At 31.7% G+C, this 22,953-nt stretch overlaps 1 protein-coding gene across 1 annotated transcript in view; it reads right to left on the reverse strand.

Annotated features, from left to right (window-relative positions):
• Positions 1–22,953, reverse strand: part of LOC124537211 (zwei Ig domain protein zig-8-like) — a 252,669-nt gene that overhangs the window by 147,349 nt on the left and 82,367 nt on the right. Inside the window, exon 2 of the mRNA XM_047113965.1 lies at positions 7,510–7,542. The gene's annotated coding sequence lies outside the window, so the exon portion shown is untranslated. The remainder of the gene's footprint in view (positions 1–7,509; positions 7,543–22,953) is intronic.

A 22,953-nucleotide genomic window follows, 5' to 3' on the forward strand; every position in this document is an offset into this window, starting at 1 on the left:
AAACTCATGTTAAATAATAAAGATAAAATCTCTCATTCGTATCGTGAAATAGTAGAATTTATACTATTCAATATTGGTAGTCTTAATTTTAATACAAGTAATTCCATCTGCGGTTTTACTCGCATGTGTGTATGTTGATCTCTTGTGAAGGTGATAGTAAAAACCAACTTTTATTCAAGATTTTTAAGGTGTTCTGGCGTGATTGAGTAATAAGCATCCATCCAAACTGTCGATATTATAAAGAATATTAAATATGGTTTAAAAAAGAACGCATCGATAATATATGGAAACCAAGAAAGCCTTATTGACTTGCTCCATCAACCTTACAACCAATTTCACTAATTAAATCATTACATCAATTATGATGATTTCGTAGATGTTGCTGCTAAGCAATTTTGGATGGATTTGAACACGTCATCATCGATTAAGATGCACGCATTCTAACCACTGAGCCATCTCGGTTCATTTCAGATCAGAATCAGAATTTCGAACACGATTCGATTCCCTAAAACATTGATGGTTCTCCAAAACTCGCCATTGCCAAATTATACGAAACCAACAACAGTGCAAGCGTAACAGATGTTTTAAAATATCGCATTTAATTAAGGCTCTCTGAATAAGACATTTAGCTCCCAAGTTGTTACGGATCTCGGAGCCAGCGCTCACATAAATCAAGATGTCTTAATACAAACCTCCGAACTTACAAACAGCTTAAACGTATTATAAGCTAAAATTATTTACGGCTTAGCTTTTAAACTATCCCTATTCTGATTTTATTCGTCATTAAATTTATATATAGTTATTCGCTTATTATTATTAATTTTTTTATAGTGTAAATAGGTAGATGAGTAGACTCACCAGATGGTAAGCGGTCACCACTGCCGTGGTAAACGATCAACAACAGCCTGTAATTTCCCACTGCTGAGTTAAGGTGGAGACCTTAACTGTTAATTTTTAATTATTAGAAATTTTCTCCTCAAAGGGAGAGGAGCTCCCTTTGAGGAGAAAATTTAGAACATATGTGGAATATTTTCCATTGCGGGTTGTTGGAATACACATGTGGCAGAATTTCTATGAAATTTGACACATGCAGATTTCCTTCACCGCGGAGAACGAGAGGAATTATAAACATAAATTAAGCACATTAATATTCAGCGCAATCATAGGTTAAGATACACGCGTTCTAACCACTGGGCTATTAATATAGGAAATAATCAATTCCTTCTAACTTTTTCGATCAAAAAGACCTGTAGATCATTTTATCTTACAATTCTAAAGACTATTTAAAAAAGAATATTTTGAAATTAAACAACACAATACATTGAAAAAATTTATCTTGTATTATGGGTGCGCATTTTCTTTCACTGATCGAGCAAAAAGAAATCTCGATTGCCAAAGCAATTTGCGCCTTGATTAAAATTTATTGTTTTGCCCCTGTCTATTTTAGTCCCTTGATGAGTTTTTTCGGTAAAGTATAAATTAGGGATAAGCTATGCCTATTGTACCCGAGATGGCTCAATGGTTAGAACGCGTGTATCTTAAGCGGTGAATGTAATTTCAAACCCAGATGAGCATAATTTTTTTTGTTTTTAGTTTCTTTTGTCCGGCGGTGAACACTTGTATGTTTTCCAAGCAAGTGTCCAATTGAAGTGAAATTCTACCACATTTGTATTCCCTAGCACACATTTGAGAATCTTCGTGGAGCTCGAAGCCTTCTCCTCAAAAGACCAGGACGCTTTAGTTCAGACGTAGAACAGATACAATATCCAACGATAATAGGCTTAAGCCTGGGCAAATAACTCTAAGTTATCCAATACTTAATTTGAGTAAATAATAATCGACTAATCCACGCATGTAATTTATGAATAATATGGAATGACATCATTACCCTATATCACTCATGACTAATGTAGATTCTGTATTTTAATTTTGGACCATTAGTTTCAGGGATAACCGCAAACAAACAAACAAATATAAGTATAGATGACGAAATCGTCAACCCGCATTGGGGCAGCGAGGTTGAATAATCCTTTTCCATATTAAGTTCACAACAGCAGCGAATATACTGGCATTACAAATTAAACATATTATATTTATTGTACAGTCAGAGTAAAAAAACGTCAGTTATCAAATTCATTCCGCTATCAAGTCGTGTACTCTTAATACCTTTTAAAACTAAAACACTAAACAGACAACTGCATATAAAATGAAACTTACATAGTACTCTTTGCTAGATATGTCCTATAATGACATTGCGACGCAATGTCACTCTCGATCCGTAAAACAGATCGCTCATACTGAGCACGCGAAAATAGATCTTAAGGTGAAGAACCTTTTTTTACCCTGACTATACATATAGTGAAAACAATATATCCCATCTTAATTATAATTTCCTTAGTACCTGTTTTATATAAAAAGCTTAATAGCATTTGAATGATAAAGGTCGATTTGTATTGAAACGATTAATTGTAATGTAAAGAGCGATCCTTTAAAATTATGTTTAAGTATTCGCACACAATATCTAATTTAGCTTTACTTTTGTTGTATTTCAGTTTCAAATATTAAGACATTTTAAGAACAACGTGCCGAAATGGCCCTGTCGTTAGAACACGTGCATTCCAACCGATAGTTGCGGGTTCAAATCCAGGCAAGCACCGCTGAATATTCATGTGCTTAATTTGTGTTTATAATTCATCTCGTGCTCGGCTGTGAAGGAAACATCGTGAGGAAACCTGCATGTGTCTAATTTCATCAAAATTCTGCCACATGTGTATTCTACCAACCCGCATTGGAACAAAAGTGAGAGGAAGCCTTTGTCTAGCAGTGGAGAATTCACAGGCTGTTGTTATTTTAAGAACAGCATTTTCAGAATATTTTATTGATCATTGTACAAAATAGCGAATTAATTACAAAAAAAAAAAAAATAAAACAATCAGCAAATTTCTTAAGAGCGTTTTAGTATCTTCAATTAGTGCTTAATATAAAACGAAATTCGATTCATCGCAAAATTCTATTTAGACTTCGCCAGGTCTCCTAAAGAAATGTAAATTTGGTGCTAATAGCCGTTTATCCGATAACCCATTATTTGAAATAGGTCGTTCACGTGATTATATCGCTTCTATGGCTCTATCGCCTATAAACACTGTTACATTTTTTTCAACGTATTTTCCATTTTCTTCATGAAACTATTTATTAATCAAAGTTCTACTTTATTTTCTAGAATATTCTTTATTGAAAAACCTATTAATCGATATATTAATATCTTCTCTCATATATTTCTGTTAATTTTTAATTATTAGAATTTCGTTGAAATAAGACACTTGCAGGTTACCTCACGATGTTTTCCTTCACTGCTGAGCTTGAGACGAATTATAAATATTAATTATATTTACATATAACGAATGAAATTATGGATGACAAACATTCATAAAATAATAATAATTGAAGAGTAGAAATAAGAGAATGGATTTTTAAGACCGTTATATGAGTTAAATATAATCACTGCATGGTTTTAGCAGTTTACATAATCTACATTGAAGATGTATAAATAAATCTGCAGATAATATGGGAATATAGGCAATGCAGGTTACCAAGTTTCCGATTGTCAACTACAAGGCTGTCATTTAAAGTCAGGTCAAACTAAGAAAATCTATCATGCTTACTAAAATCAAGATTTTAAAGAGTCATTACAATTTACATCTTTTAACAGACTATACCAAAAAATGTTTTGGTTAATGCACATATACCCATTTAATTTCTTAAAAACTTATTTCATTCAAGCTTTAAAACGCTCATTTGTTATTATTACACGTGGGCGTTAAGTCTATCCCTAGAGAGCCATTTCTCTGCTTTGTTTTTAATACCAACAACAGATACCGATTTAATCCACTTAGTTTGAAAACATTGAAAAAAATATTCAGAAATCTAGAAAAATATTCGCAAACTTCCCAACCGCTGCTTTTATTCTACAGCCCATAAAAACACTTTAGATTATAATATTTCGTACGATCCAGACGATAAGAGTTCTTTTACGAAACAAAATAAAGTATATATTTCTGTGACGATATCTTTTACTGCTTATCATTATTTTCGACGAAGACAATTCTTCTAAGTTTTCCGACGTCTAGGAGGTCGATCGTTCCTTTCTATCTTTTCTGTAACAGAGCTGTTAATAAGTCTTGAAAGTGAAAGGTCATTGACTTGAAACTTCAATTTGTAAACGCGTGATACGTGTATTCGATAAAAGCAGATCCATTACCGAAACTCGTGAAACTTCTCAAATTTGAAGCAAATTCAACAATGTTTTGGTTTTCGTAAACATCCGTAGATATTACATTGCATTCCGTTAAAATGTAAATGTAAATTTCCCAATACTGGGCTAAGGCCTCCTCTGCCTTTTTGAGGAGAAGGTTTGAAACATATTCCACCACGCTTTTCCAACGCGGGTTGATGGAATATAATTGTGACAGAATTTCTATGAAATTTGAAACATGCAGATTTCTTACGATGTTTTCGTTCACCACCGAGATGAATTATAAACAGAATTTAAGCACATGAATATTCAGTAGTGTTTGCCTGGGTTTGAACCTGCAATCATCGGTTAAGTTGCACGCGTTCTAACGACAGGTCCATCTCGCCTCAAAAATATAAATTAAAATGTATTAATTGATACACTTTGCATTACCAAACTAGCTCGTTAGAATAATTGATAGCATAATGTCATAAAATCTTTACAAAATAAAATGTCCAATGGACTCACTGTTATCATACAAAAACAATTGGGAGGATTCAATATAATCCTTAGTTTTATGGCTTGATACGGTCAACATATGTGATGTAAATCAAAAAGCATATCCCATGAAATTCTATAGCTCACACAATGAACATTTTGTATAAAATTTTAAATATCGTAATATCATAATATTTTATATGAACATAAAATACATTTTTGATTTTATTATTTAATTATACATTCGGTTATATTTGAGTCGTGTATTCACTGTATTGTTTAATTAATACCATTGTAAGCTATAATAGCTGACTGACTTTCCATATAAAACAACAGTGTAATATAATAATGTCAGATACAGTCTTGAACATATTTCAGTGTAGAAGGGTGTTTAGATAAAAATCTGTTTCTCTCTGTCTTTCACGACTATTTGACATTTGAAAGAAGAAGACAATAAAAACACATTGTGAGACATTGCTTACCTAAATTATAAAAAAAATCAAAACATTTCATGTGATTTTTTTCTCAACGAGACAAAGTATACACTAAAAATGTATATAACTTTTACATAAAATAGATTTATTTTAAGTAAAAGTTATACCTTTATGTTATAAAGTTATGGAGTTGCAGTCGAAAATAATCGACATCTTTTAAGCTTACTGTTGTAAAAATGTATCCCATCAAAAACATAAATGTAAAATGAGAGCCAAGTTCAGTATTATAAGATATACCTTGGTTGTTCACTTCAACGTTAAAAGAAGTGAGATCTAAATGGGTAACAAGTTTCATTATCCTTTCTGAAATTCATTTAATACTACCAAAACAACACTTTTTCTTATAACTTAGAATAATGTATTGTAGACTAAGGTCTGACTTGGCTAGTTCAAAAACAGTTTTTGAGTTATGAGGGGGTCATAAGTGGCTAAAAATGGTCCGTGTAAAATTACACACGGTGCTACTCGCCAGTTCTGTTACCTGAACTTGGCTGACACGCTACCTTGTGTCTAGATTGAGCATGTGTTTGATTGAGAGCATAGTTGCAGAAATATTTCAGGAACACATATCTTCAAAATGTAAACAAATGCAGGAACAGATTTGATTTAAGAATTGAAGCGGCTGTTATAGTAACTTTCATCTCTATCAATCGAACGATGATGAAAGACTATCATCATCTAAATAGAGGTAGATTGCTGTTTGATTATGTGTCAATTATTTTCATTTCGTTTATTTTCCTTTGTAATATTAACGTAAACAGTTGTATTATCATTCATGTTATAATCCAGTGTTTAATTTTAGCTTATTGCTATAATATTTCCAAGTAAATTTTGGAACATATTAATGATGTAAACATTATGTTTTGCAAAACTCGGTGTAAAAAAAGGTTCGTCACCTGAAGATCTATTTTCGTGTGCTCAGTATGAGCGATAATCTGCTTGACCGATCGAAAATGAAATATTGCGTCCCAATGATTTGATGTTTAAATTCAAAAGGTACTAAGAGTTTAAGACTTGATAAAGGAATGAATTTGAAAACTGACGAAGTTTTTCTTGCTCTGACTGTACATTAAGTACTGCTTCGATTTTTATTTCAATTTATACAATGATATCAGCAGCACCAGAAACGGTATCCATATCGTGTGTATCAATAACAATACTACCTAGCTTATCTATATCGGACGACCAAACCACTGACCTCATTGTAGCGTTTACTATCGTTACATCTGATCAGAGTCGACATGAAATTGGTAATTCAAGTTATACTCTCAATTTGATGTGACGTCAGAATATTTAATTCTTATAGAATTAATTATAAATGGGTATTACTTTAACTACTATTTACTTTTCACACAACTCGTACATTTTTCTTAGTATTATTGGTCGCTTTTGGAAATAATTAGGCTGAATTTTCTTGTATTTGCAATAATTCCATCATAATTGTTCCGCTAACCGCTTCCCATCGATATATAGATTACAATATAGCGAAAAATAATGCGTTAAATTGCAATTATATTTCACGGTTCACAATATTTCGACGGATTACAATCGTCAGATTATAATCTAACGATTTTGTAATCTTAATGTGATATATATAACAATAGAGATTCCTTAACCTGAGATACCTTTTCTTTATTTTGGATACGTTTATCCGTCTTTAATTTTACATATGTTTGTAGTAGTTGTTATCCTTGCTTTGTTTTATTTGAATTTACATATAATGTTACAGTTAATTAAAAAAATATGACTTAGAATTATTATGTCTACTTAGTATTACTTAGGTCAAGATGAATAATGTATTCTAGCGATCAAGGAACCATGACATTGTGATCCAGATTAGCTTTGAATTTATAAAGCACTAAGAGCTCACAATTCATTTCATATCGCTGAAAGCAAATAAAATTTATAATTTGAGGATTATGAAATATAAAGTACCAAATTCAAGTACTTTGTGAGGCTTCCCTTGCGGCCCTTCTTGATGAGTATTGTCTATATATATTCTTCTAAGCTGTAATACTTGGTAAATACTTAGTAGGTACATGGTTGGTTGATCCAACGGAACTACAGGCACCAAGGACATAACATCTCAGTTCCTGAGGTTCGTTAAACATTGATGGGATAAGAATTTCTTATTAGTATGATAGCGACAATTACCGTCAAATAAGGTTTTATAGGATAATTCCTTGGTCAGTCAATGAGCCTTTATCATCCGAAAATACTTTATAATTTTCGTCGCTTGAAATTACTACTAGCAGTTTAACTTTAATTAAAATATAAATGACTTACCATATTCATAATGATGACTGAATGTTCAAAGATCTGTAAAAAGAGAAAAAATTATATTATTTTCTGCTCCAAAAGTCCGTTTAGTAAGTACCTCACTTATATTCTACCAGGAATATAAAGTATTTTTTTTCAGTTATTTTTTTTTTAATAATTGTGTTCAGTTTGATAGTTTAGTTTAGCCAATAAATGTGGAGGAAACATTCTAAGGGCGAGGTCGTATATACGCATATAACTAATTACAGTAATAAACAAGAAAACACCCGATTAACAAATACCTTAAACTGTATGTAACGTATTTTTCAAAGCTTTCTTGATAAACAATTTATACGCAAAAATTGTGTATATTAAAATAGCAGTATACTCATTAAATATATTGTTTGTAAAATGATATGAAATAAAAATTATTGTAGTCTCCAAATGGCATAAAGAACAAGTAATTAGTATAAAAATGATATTCAAATGAAATAATAGCTTCGAGAAAATATATGATGCCAGTTGTCGCCTATTTCTCCTTACTCAAAAAAAGTAGCCATGTCTTTTCTCGTAGTTCAAGTTTGCTTCGCACCAAATTTCATAAAATCATCAAAGAGCGACAAGCAGACAGAGTTACTTTCACATTTATAATCTCTACAAAGTATCAAACAAAGTCGCGTTCTCTGTCCCTATATATAGAATATATATTTAAATCTACGCAATGGATTTTGATGCGGATTTTTTTAATAGATAGAGTGATTGTACAGGAAGGTTTTTAGGTATATAATACATGGACAGTATAATAAAGAGACACTGATAATTTTAGAAGTTTGTAATGTAATGTCGTAAATAAACAAATTCTGTAGAATATTTAGTATCGATATTGCACCCGTGAAAAGCCGGGGCGGGTCGCTAGTATTAGTATAAATTTCAATATCAGATCCTTAATATTCTAACATGCAAAGCGAAGTAAAAAGCGTAGGTGCAATCCTGATCTTTGGTAATATTCGCCTCCATTCCAGTTGAGCTATTCGCTACGAAGTTGTTCGAAACTCATTGGAGAACACGAGCGTGAAATTTCAGAATCTAATATGCGATATTGACTATAATAATCATACAATTTATAGTATACAAGAATCAAAATGGCATATCACATAAGTCGGTCGATTTTACGAAAAGTATCGATCGTTCAAAAATAAGATTATAAAATAAATAAGGACATATGTATTTGATGATGACCTTGATCTTGTTACCTTTTTAAATTAATATTTCATTTTTCGATAACATCATAAAATAAAAAATACTAATAAAAATGAACGAGTTTACACATTCGAAATATGAAAATAAATCATCACAGCGTATTTTTTTAAACAAAATACAAATAGAAAATAAATTCAAAATAAATAAATATTTTTAATTTATTGTTGTATCACTTAATATAAAGTGCTATGTTTGTATTAAAAACAGCTTAACTACAATTGACACTTATTTTGATTGGAATACGAATTATGATTATAATTAATGGAACGAAGACAAAAATTGTAATTAAGCTTAAAAGTAATGAAAAAAACGCTTAAAATAGATGTTTTTTGTACTTATTTCGATTAAGAGCCCAGACAATAATATAAATCAATAAATCTAGCTCTAGTTCTTACCTATTATTTATAGAACTTTATCGATCAATAAACATACTGAAATGATAGTCCAATAAAAACTGGTTTCGATCAAGAACTGTAAATGCACTGTTAAAGGGAATACGAAATGGCGACATCAAAGTTCATGTCTTCGTGTGTTATATAAACCGTCACGAATCCTCGCAATGTTGGTACCACTGATATCATGTTATCACGCATTCTGTTTAAGACTTCATGCCATGATATAGGATTTTCCGTATAGCATTAAAAGTGACAGCCTGTATATATTCAACTATTGTAGTCTCATTTTTAGTAGAGTTTGAGTTTTGTAGCTAATTATACCTCAGCGTTATAATGCAGATTAGTTAATGTTGTAGGTCATTGTCCTTAAACGGCAGGTTTCCTGACGATGTTTATCACCGAGTAAGAGATTAATTATTGTCAGGCCAGAATACCAGGATTTAAAATGTAAGGTTAAATTTGATTTTGGTAGAGTTTGGACAATCTAGGTAGGTCTTTATTTATATAGTATAACATATATGATATATAGAAAAGAAAACAAACTGCTAAAACCACTGAAGCAACTCAGTTTTTTTCCATATGATAAATATATTAAAGAAGCGAATAATAATGACTAACATTAAACTTATGAAAATAAAGGCACATGACATAATTACACAAATATTTAGACAGCATACGAGCTAAGATTATTGCTTCTAATTTAAAGAATTTTAGTATGTTTTTAAAACTGTTTATGTTGGTTAATAAAGTGACATTTTTCGAAGACTAAGACTAAGTGGTAGCTTCACTTAATTGTTAAATGACGATTCAAAAGTGCTTGTTAAAGTCCACTTGAATAAAGTATATTTTGATTTTGATTTTGATTAGTAATTAATTGTCTAATCACACTTGGGAGATGTAAAGTATAGAAATCGTAGGTAATTGAAATAATATAAATATACATTTTTTTATTATTGTAATGAATTAACAAAGAAGTATATAGTAGGTATATGCTAAGCTTACATGAGGGTAGCATATACTATATACTATATTACACAAAGAGTAGCGGCCGTCATAAGCAAGCGTCATACAGTTTTCGTTACGGGATTGAAGAAGGTATGAACCCCAAGACACCCCTATATGTTTCATAGCAATAATACAAATATATTGAGGTTTTGATTTTTGTATGAAAACTCTTCATGTATAAAGAATAACGATGACGTCACCTTAACCATTTTTTGCCATAGTGGACCTTTTAAAGGAATCAAATTTACTATCAGGACCTGAGTTTCTTGCCGGCTCTTCGGAATCAACTTTCCGAACCGGTGGTAGCTTCTCTGAATATAGTTATCAAATGACGATTCAAAAGTGCTTATAAAAGCGCACTTGTATAAAGTATATTTTGAATTTGATTATAGTACCCAGAATAACAGATGCTCTCGCTATTGTTACACATAATCCAATGGAATGCCATATCCAACGCGATAGGCTCAAGATCTATGGTTTCACGAGCTTTCCAATGCACTTTTTCAGGTTAAAAAACTCTATTACTCATAAAGAACCTTACAGTTTCACTTTACAATGAGCAATGCATATATCTTATATACAAAGTTTGTTTTTCGTGGTATAATCTGCGGCAGTACATATCCACATTGACCCAAAAAAAGATAAATAAAAAAATACAGACGAACTGATAACCTCCTCCGTTTGGAAGTCGGTTGAAAACAATGACAAAATGATGTAGTAAATGGTTGAATTTTAGTAGCATTCAATTGTGTTTTAAATATAGAAATAATATGTTAATATTATTCATATATATTTTCGCTCATAAATATTTGTAGTTAATTTTTAAAGTTAGCTTATACTCTCTTTTGTACTAATTAGCAAACTATAGCATAATTTCACCCTGTTAAAAAGAATGGTTCTATTACCGCATTTCGTTCTAGGACTATAAACATTTATTTTGTGTTTATTTCTTAAGCTGTGTGTGATTTTTATTAGTTAGTAGTAATTCCGTATGAATTTGATGAAGCTTTTTCTATTACCAGACTCCAAATTGATAGACTGAGAATTGATAGACTGATAATTATATGACAGAAAAAGAAATAAACTTGAGTTTACATGACTTAGCTGAATTCAAATGTGAATAACATATTCCTACATGAATTAGGTAATTAAAAATAACATACACAAAACAATTGCTCATGTCACAACTTGTAAAAGAATACACTCGTAAAAATATACCTCGTAAATTTGGAAACGAGTATGTTTACATTACAAAAATTCAAAGTTATAAATGAATGTACCAGTACACACTTGAGGGTCCTTTTGCATTTCGCAAAACTTTTGTATTTAAATTATATTTACTTATGCGACGATACAAAGCAGGTGCTGTGCGAGAGTCTGGCCGCTGCAGAATTTGCATATGACAGTTCATACGTGCATTTGTTAAAAGTATAAAGATATACAGAAACGCTGGAAGTGTTTTCGGGAATTATAATAGCCTGTTTTCATATTATTTTTCATTTTGAATACCCAGTACTCTCAAACGTCAAGTCTACGCGAAAAGGTCTAGAGCAACCTTTTGTTTTCATATGTACTTTAAAATTAGTATGTTATTTAATTAGTTGTAAGCATTTTTACAAATATCATAATTATTGAAAGTTAAGAATAATGTACAAACCAAATATATTAGTCATATTATATTATATAGAATTATGATATTCATGTAGAAACTATTCTTAGTCTATTTAAAGAAAGATATAAGTAAGATTTTAAAGTAACATGGTTATTTTTACTATTAAAGTTATTAATTTAGTTTTTAATTTTATTAAATTATTTTTAAAATTTAATTTTTTCCTTGTTCGCAAGACATTCATGAGTCTCGTGAACAAGACATTCATAGACAATGTCGAAATATCGAGCTAAACCGAACAAAAATAAAAAACATGGTAAGTATCCCGAAATTAATAACTTTAAGATATAAGCCGTCGTGACATAGAAACAATTTAATGCCATTTAGGAAAGATACAATTATTGGCGAAATAAGTTAAAATAAATAATTAAAGGTACGTTTATAAGTAGGTACTTTTAAGCGTATTTATATTTATCGATAAAATTTCCATTGACCGAATAATTGGATATACCCACGCAAAACAATCGCCTACACAAAGCTATACTACCATTGAAGTAAGTTCTACATTAGTCGTTTTGTTTTTGCTTATAATATCTAAAAAGTTTTTATATTTTGATAGTGCTGACCAGTTTTTGTTACTTCATCTTAGCTAATTGTGACGTAATTGTCTATACGCTTTTAATAAAAATTGCCTTAAACCCATGTGTACAATATAAGTGGATCTGTATCGTCTCTGCGTTTCAGCCGAACGATGTTTTTGGTCTTGAGAATAATCCTCGCAGCGACTAAATAAGTTTATCTATACTTTTTCAATATGCTTTTCCTCTATGCTAAGAGCTGATGATGGATTAGAACGCGTGTATCTTAACCAATGATTGTGACTTCAAACCCAGACAAGCACCATTATATATATGTGCTTAATTTGTGTTCATAATTCATCTTGTGCTCGGCGGTGCAGGAAAACATCGTGAGGAAATCTAATTTCATCAAAATTCTGTCACATGTGCATTCCACCGTCCCGCATTGGAACAGCGTGGTGGAATATGTTCCAAAACCTCTCCTCGATGGAAGAGGAGGCCTTTTTTATGTTAGAAGTAGGCGGACGAGGACGAGCCTTATCTTAGTAGTGGGAAATTTACAAGCTGTTATTTTTTCAATATGAAAGTCTAGTAGCTTCCCTTGTGTTTTAAGATTTCGGTTGTCACGTGTCAAGCAAATAGCAGCCTATGTCGTTTTTTGAAGTTCGAGTTTGCTTCATACCAAATTTCATCAAACTCAGTTCAGTGGTATTGTCGTTATAACGCGACTGACAGATAAACAGACAGAGTTACTTTCACATTTAGAATATTAATATTAAAAAAACAAAGACACATCCAAAACTGTTATATCAATGTGGTTTCATGAAAATAAAGAATATACAGGATTATTATTTTCCTGTTCCACGTAATACACGGCATAACGTGTGAATTACGTTCGAGTTATATTTTACATGTGTTTTTAATTGCTAATTGTACTTTTTATGATCATCACAATTATGTTTCACTATAGAAACTTGACCGAACCGAGAAAGTCTAGGCAAAAACAAATACTAGGTGACAAAGCTGACGAGACAAGTCGAGACAGTAGACTAGATGGTCCTTTTTGTTTTTTTATGGTATAGGTTGGCGGACGAGCATATGAGCCACCTGATCGTAAATGGTCACCATCATCAAGAAATTTTAACTATTCCATACATCGTCAATGCGCCACCAACCTTGGGAACTAAGATGTTATGTACCCTGTGCTTGTAGTTACACTGGCTCACACACCCTTCAAACCGGAACACAACAATACTAAGTATTGTTATTTGGCGGTAGAATAACTGATGAGTGGGTGATACCTACCCATACGGGCTTGCACAAAGCCCTACCACCAAGTAAAATATGTAATGTAATATATAATATAAGTGTAAAAATGGTATGGAATATATCTAGGCAACCAAAAAAGCAAATATAAAGAATAATGGGAGAAGTATACTTGGAACAGGTTTAGGGAACCTTGAATATAGTGTTTTTCATTTCTTTGATTTAATGGATAGGCTTTGTTACAAACAACGCACTCATGGAAAGACCGGAACATATATCCTAGTAATCAGGATCAGAATTTACACATCACATTGAATAATTATGCAAAAATATTATTTATTATTTCAATATTATTCAATTTAAGTAAATAATGGTATTTTGGCTTGCATTCGATAACTCTTAACTGTCTTTTGTTTCGTAATTTGCACTGATTTTGTTTGTGAGGATATTTATTTTAAATGAAATAGTTCGAATAAACGAAATTATTTTATGTATGTATTTACATTGATTTGAAGAATGTTGACGTGAAGAGCTGAGATGACACAGTGTTTAGAACGCGTGCATCTTAACCGATGATTGTGGGTTCCAATCCAGGCAAGAACAACTATATATATATATATACATATGTGCTTAATTTGTGTTTATAATTCATCCCGTGCTCCGCGGTGAAGGAAAACATCGTGTTGAAAATTTTGCAATTGACATATAACACAAACTATTTTAAACACTGTGGAACCCTAATTATTTTTTTGCAAACAAAAGTGGTCTAGTCTAGTCTAGTCTAGCCTGGTGTAGTGTAGTCTAGTCTAGTCTAGTCTAGATTAGTCTAGTCTAGTCTAGTCTAATATACTCATTTAAATATTAACTATCAACTCGTATCACTGAAACTCTCGTCATAATCGGTTAAATCGGTCAAGCATTACCCAGAACAAAAAGACACACAGACTCTATTGATATTACAAGCTTCAATATTATTTATCTGTTTAACTCACAAATATCACAAATTCAAAGTCACGATAAAATATTTGATTAAAATGAGCGTTACGCTTAAATCGAATTGAATACTTTGTATTTCAATTTTTATTCGAAAATATACTATAATTACTTAGGAATATTATTTATTATATTTTCTTGAAAAATATTTTCTCGTACAAGCGGCTTAGGCGCCTTTAAATATTGACGATACAATTGTCTGAGTCTTTTTAACTTTTGACCCCAAAAAATGTAATAGTTAATTAAAGCTTAAAAATCAAAAATGTATATATTATTATAATATTAAATTAAATAAATGAAATAACCAAGGAAAAATAACTCCACAGTTTTTACTTAATATTAATTGCTCCAAAATTATATATATATATATATATATATATATATATATATATATATATATATATATATATATATTTTTTTATCCTGGCAACATAATCTTGCAAAAACAGTGTAATGAACGAGAAAATGAAAAAAAAAAACATATCAGCTATTATAGTTTTCGGCATCATTTTCTCATTAACAACACATACACTCGTGACTATCACAGGTAGAGGAAAATTGAGGAAAATATTACCTTACAACTGAACTATAATTATGAGAGACATGCAAGATATGAAATATAAGAAACAAAGAGAAAAAAAACACTCACAAAATACTAAATGCGTAAACAGATTCAATAATTACACATATACTGCTACATATTTTTATTATATATTATTTATTATAGATTATGTATATATTATTTTAAAATATTAAAACAAAAGTCTCTCAAGAAGACGACAAGAATGATTTCCAGCGAAGATTTGCTGATGTTTAGTATAAAATATAAAACGCCAAAATGTTTAACATAAAATGTAAAAAAAGGCACGGGCACTGCGAGCCTGTGGATGTAGTAAATTAAATAAATAAAAAAAAAACTATATAAATTAATTTAAAGATTCAATAACAACAACAACAGCAACTGTAAATTTCCCACTGCTGGGCTAAGACCTCTTCTCCCTTTGAGGAGAAGGTTCGAAACATTTTCTACTACGCTGTTGAAATGCGGTTTGGTGGAATACACATGTGGCAGAATTTCTATGAAATTAGACAAAAGCTGGTTTCTACATGATATTTTCCTTAACCGTCGAGCTCGAGATGAATTATAAAGACAAATTAAGCACATGAATATTCAGTCGTGCTTGCCTGGGTTTAAACCCGCAATCATGGGTTTAAGATTCACGCGTTCTAATCACTGGGCCATCTCTGCCTTCAATATCTCATTTATCGAAAATAGATTCGATAAATGATATATATGATAAAAATAATTAAAATAAACGTTTATAAAAATATGTTTGACTGGGTCTTTATCCAAGTTCGTCTGGGTAGTTACAACTGACTTATCATTTCACTACCGCCGAACAGGAACATTTAGTATTATGGGTTCTAGTCTACTGGATGAGCCATTGCTTATACAGGCATTAGATATATTTATCATATATCATCTAGGAAAGGTGTGTCGGTGATATGATAAAATGATCCCCTAACAAAATATGTAGCAATGATACCCAAATCAATAGGTCAGTCGTCAGTCAGAAATTCTATATCTTCATAATTCGTTTTTACTAAATGTACATGCATATATACACGGTACATAAACCATTTTTTTTAAATTTTTGTGTATCTGTGTGTTTGTTACGGCTAATCTCTGGTAAGGCTGGACTGAATTTGATAGGGCTTTCCTTGGAAAATAGCTAAGCTGATGTAATAAGGAGTAACATAGGTTACAACAATATCTTTTTGCGTTAAATTCAAATGCATAGTATGTAATATAAAAGATATACAATATCAGCTTCTTGTTATACAACAATTATTGGCAATAGTCACCTATTAGTGAATAAAATGATTTGAAGTTATTCAAATTCGCAGTCTTCAAATAATGGACTGAACAGTTCAATTAAAATAATAAAAATTTAAACTAATTAATCTAGACCCCGAGGTACTCATTTATGTTTCGTGTCAAGTTATTTAAAAACTAATAACTTGATGATCCATTTTGATTAAAGACTTGGAGATAAACTTGAAACAAAACCCTGGATATGTTAACCATATTATATATTACGAAAACACATACTGTTATCGGTCAATGAAGCACGTGTTCGATTAACGCTTAGATTAAGGAAATAATGATGACGTCAGAATTGATCGCGGTTGTGAAACAGATGTGATTCTGATTGTTTCAATCTGAAAATTAGATGCTGGATCATCAATGACGTTAACCTATGCAAAGATATAAATACTGCGAGATTTATCTTAGGTAATAACTATTCTTCTTGCAGCAACAACAACAACAGCATGTAAATTTCACACTGCTGGGCTAAGGCCCCCTCTTCCTGTGAGAAGGTTTGGAACATATTCCACTACACTGTTTCAATGCGGGTTGGTGGAATACACGTGTGGCAGAATTGCTATGAAATTAAAAACATGAAGGGAACACCAACGAGCACGAGAAAAATTAGAAACACAAATTAAGCCGAGAATATTTAGTGGTGCTTGCCTGGGTTTGAACCCGCAATCTCCGGTTAAAATGTACGCGTTCTAACCACTGCGCCATTTCGACTTTTGCAAGCTAACATGCGTTCCAGAATAGGTCACATATTTACCAGTAATTACCGGAAAAGCGTCATGATCCAATTATAGGCAATTACGCTGGGCGATCTCGGCTCACTCACCTATTTCCCATGAAGAGAACTCCACTGAACCACGAGTAGAACAAAGCAAGGGGGCGGGCTAGGCAACTAGTTATCTCTCCCGGCTTCGCACGTGTCATATAAATGTTTTCATTATCCTTTACATCATAATACTAAAAACTAGAAGATTTATGTTATCGATGCAATTGTCATATTTTAGCCAATCAAAAAATATTATTGAATACCTCATTTGCTACTTCTATTGGTAGAACTTGTTTAATCGTTCAGCAATTCATTCATTCATAATACATATTGATTAAACAACAAAAAACAACAACAGCCTTATAAATTTTGACATTGCTGAGCTAAGGCTTCCTTTTAGGAAAAGATTTGGAACATATTCCACAAAATTGTTTCAATTCTGGTTGGTGGATACACATATTCACGAAATTCGACACAAGCAGTTTTCCTCACGATGTTTTAATTCACCGCCGAGCACGAGATGAATAATAAACACAAATTAAGCACATGAATATTCAGTGATGCTTGCTCGGGTTTGAACTCGCAATCACCGCTTAAGATGCACGTGTTCTAACCACTGGGCCATCTCGATTATAAACTTCACGACACAATACAGCTTTGCATAAATTTGTCCTATTTTTTTTATTTTTATCAATCTCCCTTTTTCGTTTATAACCGAATAAAAGTAATTACGAAACTATCGATCAGTCGAGTCTAAAATTCGAGTCAGCTCAAACGTTTTAACAACTCGGCTTACGGAAGTTTCGAAATGAAATACTCCCCTCTTTTAGTGAATGGGAGTAAAACATCGTGAAAATGGTAACGGTTTCTGACACGTGATGCTAAAAGCATTTTTTTAAAGCTTTTGTTTTAGATATAAAAGGAGTGCAGGAATACACTTTGTATACAATTTTTGGTGAGTTTTGATGATATAAAGTTATCATGAATGTTTTATATAAAAATTGAATGCTAGTATATCGTTTGTGATTAATATATATATAACAGTTTATGTTATATCTGTTTGAATATTATAAATTTGTAACCCTGCCTGTCTTTCTTTTTTAACTCAGACATTTTTAACTTTGCCGATTCGTTAATTCAAATCGTTTATAAAAAATTCATTGGCAAGATTTTGTAGATGATAAAAAAGCGTGGAATTAATACCTGTTGACTTCCACGCAGGATATGTTAATTTAAATAATTGTATTAACTAACATGACTTTGTATTTTTTAAATGTTGAAAAGAGTAACTACTGAGTTTCTTGCCGGTTTTCTCGGTAGAATCTATTTTCTAAACCGGTGGTAGCTTCACATAATTGTTAATTGACGGTTCAAAAGTGCTTGTAAAAGCCCACTTGAATAAAGTTTATTTTGATTTTGATTTTGTCACCCTATCACGACCAAACCGATCAACCGAATTTGTTGAAATTTGGTATGAAGCAAACTTGAACTCCACCAAAGTATATAGGCTACTTTTGTGCCTGATAAATGAAAACCCTAAAAAGCTAGCAAAGCTGCGAGCAACTACTAGTAATATATAATCAGATACATTATATATGTATATAAGTCGATGTTTATGTATAAATTGCAGCAACTGACTCGGTATATGGGATAAATCTGTCCCTTGTCATTGACTGACGAGTGGGTAGGTTAAAATAGGTCAATTTGTGAGAAAACTACGGAATACGTTGTTCATTTAATGCGTCATTCTATTTAACACAAATACACTGTGACAATTGTACTTATTAAATGTACAAAACAGGTTTTCAGTAGCTTGTTACGGGGTTGGAAGTAGGTTTTTTGTCTTTCCTTTATGATTGGTTTATACCAAATGTCATCGAATTCGTTTTGATCATTCTAAGAAAGGCGATTGTTAGAACGCGTGCATCTTAACCGATGATTGCGGGTTCAAACCCAGGCAAGCACCTCTGATTCATGTGCTTAATTTGTCTTTATAATTCATCTCGTACTCAGCGGTGAAGGAAAACATCGTGAGGAAACCTGCATGTGACAAATTTCATAGAAATTCTGCCACATGTGTATTCCACCAAGCCGCATTGGAACAGCGTGGTGGAATATGTTCCAAACCTTCTCCTCAAAGGGAGAGGAGGCCTTTAGCCCAGCAGTGGGAATTTACAGGCTGTTGTTGTTGTTTGTTGTATTCTAAGAACGCGTAACAGACAGACAGTTCGTTTCAGGAACGGGTGTACCATCCATAGATTAACTCTACATACAAACAAATACTTTTGAATTCTTGTAAGTCGAAATAAAAAATTATAAATCTTAATCAGACTGAGATATATTAATAAATATTCGTATATTGTCTTTCATTTAAAGAATCATTATTAGCAATGACTGAACTTGGTACGAATAAAATTGGTACAAATTTTGGTTGGAGTTGAAATTTCCGAAAATCCTTTCTCAGTGAGCGGTATGTTTCGGAAAGAGTAACTATGCTAAATTTCGAGTCAGTCAGACCTATAGTTTCCGATATCTCGTGGTCAGTTGTATTCACATATGTACACATAACTAAGTGTACGTCAGATCCATATGTATGTAATAGTTGTTTCTATATATCACATACTGGACTTTGAAACTTTCATATCGTTTTCTATAGATACGCGTTTGACTAAGACCTCGTAGACGAGTGACCGTACATAAACTACAATATTAACTCTTTATGACTTTTTTGTTTGATAATTTAATTTAAAAACAACTTTGATTGTTTGAAGATTTTTTAACGATAATCACTAACAAAATCTGACACAGATTCATTCTAGCTTATTTTATTTATGACGAACTCCGTAGTGGTGTGTACATCGGTTTTGTACGCCACTCCATGGTCCAGGGTTCGATTCCCGGCCGAGTCAATGTAGATTATCATTAGTTTTATATGTTGGGTCTGGGTGTTTGTGATACCGTCGTTACTTCTGATTTTCCATAACACAAGTGCTTTAGCTACTTACATTTTTACAGACATTTTTAACTTTGCCATTTAGTAAATTCAAATCGTTTGTAAAAAATACATTGGTAGAAAAAGCATATTATTCGATACAAGATTTCAAGATGATATAAAAGCGTGGAGTTAATACCTGTTGACTTCCAAGCAGGATATATTAATTTAAATAATTGTATTTAATTAACATGACTTTATATTTTTTAAATTTAAAAAAAGAGTAACTACTGAGTTTCTTGCCGGTTCTTGTCGGTAAAATCTACTTTCCGAACCGGTGGTAGCTTCACTTAATTGTATAATGACCATTCAAAAGTGCTTGTAAAGGCCTACTTGAATAAAGTTTATTTTGATTTGATTTGATTTGATACAAAGGAATCAGAGTTATATATGTGATGTTGTCTCATATTTATTTATTTTGTAACAAAGAACCAGTAATTGTTAAAAAAATATACAATGTCAAAAAGTAGAAGTCAACGGCGCCGCTGCAAAAAATCACTAAGTCTTTCCACGAGCATTATACGGTGTGCATATTATAGCATAGTCAAAGAAATTCTCTCCGTCATACTGTTTTCGTCTGTAAAGGCAATATTTCCATTTCGGAATATAGAAAATACGACAATATTTCTTTCCTCGTCTTTGAAACGGACGCATTTCAAAACATTTCAGATTTCTTTGACGTCGTAAAAGCTATTTGAAAATTATTTTTTATTAATGATATGAAATTAATAAACTATTCTAATAGTAATTAGTCAATCACAGCGGCACAATTGTTTTGATTTTTCCCATTCCTTCGGTACGGGGCGTTTAAGAGCTTGTATGAAAACTATCATAAAACCGGTACGGGGCTTATTAGACCCCATTTAAGAGTACTACGCTCTGCTTTAACTACTCGATGTAATTTGATCGAATTTTATTTCTTCAGTGCGGTACGTGGTCAAAGAGACGCGACATTAAAGTGTATACTATAGCATTCTGTTTTCAATACGTATCATATAAATCTATTTATCACTTTCCAAAAATATATGACGAAGATGTTACGGCCTCCGCACTACAGAGAAATCTATGTATCTAAATATATATTATTTTATAAAAAAAATACATTGGTAAAAAAGGCATATTATTCGATACAAGATTTTGTAGATGATAAAAAAGCGTGGAATTAATACATGTTGACTTCCAGGCAGGACATATTAATTTAAATAATTGTATTAACTAACATAACTGTTTTTAAATGTTGAAAAAGAGTAACTACTGATTTTCTTGCCGGTTCTTCTCGGTAGAATCCACTTTCCGAACCGGTGGTAGCTTCACTTAAATGTTAAATGACGATTCAAAAGTGCTTGTAAAAGCCCTCTTGAATAAAGTTTATTTTGATTTTTGATTTATGTTTTGAGGATATGAAGTCAATGATGCTAGTGGATTTTGAACCAAGAAACTTTAGTTAAACATCACCTTTACATCTCAACCTCTCATCTCTACTACCTACTAGAGGACGTATTTTAATTACATTTTCAGTGTTTCAGTATTATGAGCTACTAACCTTGTAATTACGGCTTGAAGGGCGTGTCATTTGAGTTAATTTAGACGTCGTATTATGGATGTATTGTTAGAGAAAGGAATGACGTATACTTGACAATGGCATATAATATTATAGTAGCGCTATATAGAAATGCATAGAATTTAATCGCTAACTACCGTTATTTATGAAAACTGGATTTTTTCATATTTCACCAAGAGTTTTTTTATGATTAACTTTAATAAACGCACCATTGATTGATAACGCCTCTAGTGTCGAGTAGTGTATACACCGATTTTTATGGATAGGTCCTGTATTCGATTCCCGTCCGAGTCGATGTTCAAAAAGTTAACTAGTTTTCTATGTTGTCTTGGGTCTGGGTGTTAGTGGTATCGTCGTTACTCCTGATTTTTCATCACTCAAGTGCTTTAGCTACTTACATTGGGATCAGAGTAATGTATGCGATGTTGTCCGCTATTATGTAGTATTATTTATTATTTTTACCATTATAGGGCAATGATCTCAGTGCGTCTTAGGTCTACTCACTAGTATGCTGTAACGACACATTATATATCTCTCTGTTACGCCATTATATCCTTTCTTGTTACACATTAAAAGACATAATTGCTTGCTATATATTATTAAAAAAATATAAATATATTTATATTATTAAAATACTCTACATTTCTTACTCTAAAACCTTTCCTTGATTAAAATTGACGCATTCTGTCCACTAGGCTTTTACAGTTTCCATAGTGTGGAAAATATTTGGTCACATGTTAGGTTAGGTTAGATTAGATTTATATTTTCAAACAAAACCTAAGCTCGTTCAATATATGTTATCACGAATCTATTCTTCTTTTACAAATGTAATATGAAAAAATACGAGGTATTACATTTGCGACGTCGAAACGATATCTGTCCTAACCGCCTTGAATTCATCGGTACCTTTTCTGGAAGGAACATTGCTAGACTATTGATATGGGAATCGAAATCAACTGAAGTAGCCAGGAATAAAATATTTAGTTCAGGAAATTTTATATTTGCAATACTAAATATTTTATTAAATTTTTATATTTTGGTATCAAAAACTGCAATGGTACTTTTTTAAATTTCGTAATTTGCTTTTATGTTTTGTCTTAATTCAATTTATTACATAATTTAGTTTAAAATATGCTTTTATCACTACATAGCATAAAACAA

The sequence above is a fragment of the Vanessa cardui genome, chromosome 18 (assembly GCF_905220365.1).
Source record: "Vanessa cardui chromosome 18, ilVanCard2.1, whole genome shotgun sequence".
Taxonomy (NCBI): Eukaryota; Metazoa; Arthropoda; class Insecta; order Lepidoptera; family Nymphalidae; genus Vanessa; species Vanessa cardui.